The sequence below is a fragment of the Poecilia formosa genome, unplaced genomic scaffold (assembly GCF_000485575.1).
Source record: "Poecilia formosa unplaced genomic scaffold, Poecilia_formosa-5.1.2 Scaffold42, whole genome shotgun sequence".
Classification (NCBI taxonomy): domain Eukaryota; kingdom Metazoa; phylum Chordata; class Actinopteri; order Cyprinodontiformes; family Poeciliidae; genus Poecilia; species Poecilia formosa.
In genome coordinates this window covers 622,068-628,067 of record NW_006799981.1, presented here as the reverse complement: position 1 = coordinate 628,067, position 6,000 = coordinate 622,068, and positions in this window count along the sequence as shown.

The window sequence follows — 6,000 nt, the reverse complement described above, 5'->3', positions numbered from 1 at the left end:
TATATATATATATATATATTTAGTCTCAATTACTGTCTGATCCATTTACATCAAACAATAAATGGATCCCAAAATGTTATTGTAAAAATCCTCTCAATGTCATCGATCATGGTTACAAAATTAGTTTTGCTTTCAGTAGTTAAATATTTGAACCATCAACAAAACCACCTCCAAATATCTCTTTTTTTCATTGATTTTGTGATTGCTTACATATCGGATTTACAGGCATCCACTGTACACATACTGTGCTTACAGCTTATGCAGTCTTCTGTGGGCGTATGGACGGAGAAACCTGCTCCGTTAACACGTCTCCACATCCCGATCTGTCAGGACCCAGATGGGAATATCAGTGTGACGGTGTTTGTGAGAGAGCCCATATAGGCTGTCTAACCTTCAACACCTCTGCGTTCCTGTTTTTCCCATAGTGCCGTTCCGACGACTACTCCACCCAAAAACCAATACCTAGCACAATAATACCTCCACTGGTCCCTCTGCGTGTGGTGTTGCTGAGGTTACCCACTCAAAAGGTCTCAAACAGAGTCTCAGAGATGGAGATGGGGAGAGGTGGATGGAAAGAAGAGAGAGCAGGATGATGTGATGGGAAGTCCCAGGGTGATTATGTTGTGTCCAACCGGCGACTCCTGACGTGACTTCATTTAGATTTACATTGGTTCCTAAATTAGAATAATCACCTCTAAAGCACTCTGGGCTTTACCTCATTTCTTTCACTGTGCCTTTTCCTCTTTTTTGTCTGTATTGTAGTTTCTCTCCTTTGATTTACATTGGAGATTCATGTACTTTTTTTTTTTTCTGTTTGACTCTTCACATACACACTTTGTCTTACTTTCCCTCTCTAAAGGGCAAGATATAAAATCAAGAAACCCACTTTTTAAAAAGAGTAGGATTTTAAACGATCAAAAGTTTCTACATTATCCATATAAAAAGCAGGTGTGTAGTACAGGATTCTTCTGTTTTTGCTTTTTGTAATAAGCAAAATCCTTTTGGAACTCTAACAAAATTAGCTTCTGTTCTAACTTAAGGAAAGGTCTCTAAAGACTAAATCCCTGTCAAAAGTCAACCATGTACTAATTCATATTGATGCTGATGTAATCAGGTAGCTAGAGTGTTATTTGAATATCAGAAAAATTATGTAAAACTAAATCAAAAAATAGTACAATGAGACATAGGTTCAGATAAACTTTTTTCTGCACATAAAATCACATTTAACTGTCACTTGTAAAATAAAATGGTAGAGGTGAGTCATGGCTCTGTCCACACTTTCAGAGAATTGTTACAACTTAAGTAAGCTGGGGTCAAAGTGTGACTGGACCTAACGGACAACCTGATTAAACATCAGTCAGAGCCATGTCAACCATGACTGAGGTTTTATCACTTTGGAAGAATAAGTATAACAAAAACGGGTATAGAAAAAATAATTATTTAAAATTTATTGAAGCTTTATATGCAGTTTACATACCAGCTCCTTTTGTTTTTATTTTTTACAATTGTATAAAAGTTCCAAGTTTGCCTGAAATCACCTTGCACCACCAGTGTGGTGTAAGAATATGACTAAAACCCATTAACATATCTTTTGCACACACAAAGGAATGCGTTGGACAAACTTTCTTGCCATCTAGTGACCTAACTTATGCCCATTTATGTCTAATTCTGCCAACTTGCATGAAAGAGTGCTTACATTTATGTTTGGCTGGTGCTACATTAAAAATAACCATCTCTCCTTGACAGTCAAATTGACTGCAAAAAAACTTTTTTTTTTTTTTTTCTTTTTTTTTCATCCAAGTCAGAATAATACCAGGCAGCCCTGGTATTATTAAGCTAAACAAGGCGATAAGCTCAATTTCATACCAAATCAAAACTGCTTTCATAGAAAATATAAACGTGGTCGCAAGCCTGAAGAACAGAAATGTTTGTTTTGGTAAATATACACACACATACAAAGGAGTGGACATCCTTTTTTCTGCTGCTGCTCCTCTCTTACACGCAAACAGAAAAATTCTCTATGGTGCTACTAGTCCTAATAATGCTGGAGTGTTGTGGCAACTGGGCTTCAAGCTACAAATTGACTGCTAGCTGCGGGTGGCCTCATCTTGCTGCTTACTAGGGCTACTTCACTACTGTCCATTCAAACAGAGGAGACTGTTAGACAGATATATGGCCACTTAATTGGCCCATGATGGCAGTGTGGTGGAGTGGTGATCGCCAGCGGAGAGCTCGACACAAGGATGATTAGGCGTGTGTATATATGTGTGTGTGTGTGTGTGTGCGGGATAAGAAGCCAAGCTTGGGGTCTCTTTTTGTATATGTGTGTTTGTATGTATGTGAGCGTGTGCAAAGAGACTGCTCAGCCCAGCAGGACAGCACCAGGCCTGGACTTATTAGTCACTAGTCTCAAGCTGTCAACCCACACAAAAGGCTTCAGACGATTAAAAAAAATGAACAGCCGCAAACAAATTGTGCACACCGCTAGTCCTCTTCTGTGTGTCAGGTGTGTGTGGTGGAAAACAAGTGTGGTTTGATAGAGGCCTATTTTCCTTCCGAGTCCACTCAAACTCTAAGTGGGGAAATCAATGCAAATAAGGGAAACAGGGAGGGCAGGAGGAGTGAAAAAAATTAGAAATGAGGGCTGTAAAAATGAAAAGAAGAAGAAGAGAAAAAAAAAAACCTCCAGGATTTAAGAGACCAACAAGAGAGAAAGGAGAGATAGGGGGTGGGAAGGCCCATTAAGGTGGGAAATTGAAGCTCTTTGCTTTTAAGCATTCTGCTTGTGCCCATATTTCCCTGAAGGTGCTACAATATTCACCAGGCCCCAAGTTATCCAGATGAGACGGGCAGGAATTAAAATGCCATATGTTCAGGATGGCACCTCGGCGCAAATCAAACGCTCCTGTAATTTCTCTCAATACAAAAGGGGCTTCTACCATTAGGTTTTCTCCGCTTTACTGGTTTGTTTATTTCCACCTTTTTTTGTCATTTTGATGCAGTAATTTATTCTAGTTTAAAGCCGGTTTCTGCTGTTCAATAGGCTCACTGTAAGTCCTTGCATGTTAAGAAGCAGGTTCTGGGCTTACTTTAGCTAAATGACTTTTTTTTGTCTATTTTAAAGGTTCCTGAATTGAATTTGTATTTATTCTACATATAATTTAAGCCATTTTATAGGACACTGCAAAAAAATTGTAGACCTCTGAAGCCTGAAATTATATTTTTTTGTCATCTTTGGGTCCAATCTAGAAAGATTCCCAATTAGGAGAACTAAATTGCGTGACAATGAGAAATTTGCGTTTATTTATTTACTATTCATTTATTTATTTGATGTGAGGACAGAAAATAGAATAAGGCTAGCAAGGTTTCACATATCACTGAATAGTTGATGTCCATTTACAATTACATTTTTGTATTTGGATCCCCTTAAAGCAGGGGTGCCCAAAGTCGGTCCTCGAGGGCCGGCGTCCTGCCCGTTTTAGTTCTCTCCCTGCTGATGGTAACAACCTTTTCAGCATGTCAGTGTTCCTCTTAGGCAGGGGTCTCAAACTCCAGTCCTCGAGGGCCGCTGTCCTGCAGTTTTTAGATGTGGCACAGGTACAAAACACTGGAAGGAAATGGCTTAATTACCTCCTCCTTGTGTAGATCAGTTCTCCAGAGCCTTGCTGATGACCTAATTATTCTATTCAGGTGTGGCGCATCAGAGGCACATCTAAAAGTTGCAGGACAGTGGCCCTCGAGGACTGGAGTTTGAGACCCCTGCTCTTAGGTCTTCTAACGAGCCATCATTTGATCCAGGTGCGTTAAATCATGGAGAGAACTAAAACATGCAGGATGCAGGCCCTCGAGGACCGACTTTGGGCACCCCTGCCTTAAAGCATATAACGTTTACACACACGTGTGTATATATTATATAAAATATATTTTTGTTGAGAATAAATACTTCTGCTTTTCACTCCATCTCTTTTAGCTATTTCCATGCTCATATACACACACATGCAGTTACATAGAGCATGCGCGCAAAGCTGAGGCTAATGGAAATGACACACTAGGGCAGTGGTCCCCAAACTTTTTCCTGTGAGGGCCAAATAACTTTTCCCTTCTCTGGTGGGGGGCCAGAGATTGTTGATGGGGGGGGTACGTTTCTCGATTGATTTTTACCCAGAAAGCACATGGCCAAAACCCATGAGTGAAACGGTGACTGGGACTGACTAGTATATATTCCATTGAGGGAATGTAAATTTAACATATTAATTTCTCATATGGTAACATAAAGGCTCGTTTTGAAGTATAAGCTGCTACTTACAGGCATTGCTTTGAAGAACTCGACCTGGAATGCGGCGTTCATAACAGACACGTGTGTTCATCTGCTCTACCGCTAGCAACTGTACTAAAAGTCAAGCAGTTCCCTAAAAGTCCAACAGATGGCAGCAATGCACCCCACAATTTACAGGACACACTTCCTGCTAAAGAGCCCCCTGGTGGTTGAAGAAAAATCCACATATAAACCGGAAAATACAATAAATGAAAAAAAATCTGAATGCTCTCTGGTATTGTTCAGGGGGCCGGACCAAATGTGGAGGCGGGCTGGATCCGGCCCGTGGGCCGTAGTTTGGGGACCCCTGCACTAGGGAATGTCTAGCTTAGATAGAGGCTAACAAAGGGAATTGCAAACTGTTGTTTGAGGCCATTTTGCTTTGTTAGCCCATAACAATAGCATGAACAAGTGGACCAACTGTATTTTGGTCTTAATAAATGGAATTCATGAATTCAACTCACTGACTCTTCTTCAACCTTAAAGATCAAGAACCTGATGGAGAAAGGATAATTCTCCGCAATATATAATTTGTTGTGATGGTATGATACAATCTGTGAAGAAATCGAGGTCCTCCATCTCCTCCCAGTAATGCTGGGATACCACTGGTCCCATAGTTTTAATAAATATGTAAAAAACATATATTTTTAATAAAAGTTACAAACTGGACCTTTGAGTTCCTCTCCATTCCCTCTTTGGTTTTACAATGCCAGCTGGATTTTTCTTTTTTTTTTTTCTTTCTTTTTTTTTTTTTTTTTACTTTTTGACATTTCTGATTTATCTGTGACCAGATTAACGTTAGAAAGGGACTTTTCCTGTTGGATTTACGGAACAACTGTTTTGTGAAACCCAGTTTGGGTTTTAAAAATTAGCCTATTTTTTTTAGAAAGCATATCTAAAATATTTGAAGGGAAATGCAGCTTTGGAAGCTGAAATACATAGATGCAATGCTATTTGACATGCTGCTGTCTGACATTGGCAAAGCAGCCAATTCAGGAGTGCCATTTATTTTCCTCAATACTGATTGGCTGTACTCTTAGAGCGACAATCTGAAAGACTGTAGATATTAGGTTCTGCAGTTGTGCTAAGACAGTTTCTACTGTGCATATTATTATACATTAAGGTATATTTGGTTAGAAAATAAGCAGTTATATAAGCATTTTTGGAAGATGTCTTTAACTATTCATGGCAGTTGTGGTTCCTAACCTAACTCCTATGAGAACTGGGGATCTACTGTAAATTGATATTCTTTTTTTCTTTTCTTTTGGCTTTATTTGCCTTTTTAGTGATAGCAATCAACACTCTTTGTAGGGTTATTTTACCCTTCCACTTATCCAGGATCATTTGACCAAGTTAACAGGAAGGAAGGAAGCCCAAACATTCCTGTCCCCAGCAGTTTTGTGGGCATCCCAAGGCATTACGTAGGCAGAAAGGATATGGAGCAGGTTTTGGGTTCCTTCTGGGACTCCACCCATAGGAATGTAGCTAAAGTGAGGCAGTCGAGAGGCATCCTGATCAGAAGCCTGAACTGAATCCTTTCGCTGTAGCAGAGCTCTATTCCAAGCCATCTTGACTTTACAGCCTTCTTTAAGCTACGCATTCCTATAAACAAAGGTCAACTCACCAACTTGTATTTGAGACATCATTTCTTTGTCCTCTTGCTCATCCTACCCTCAATTATGAAC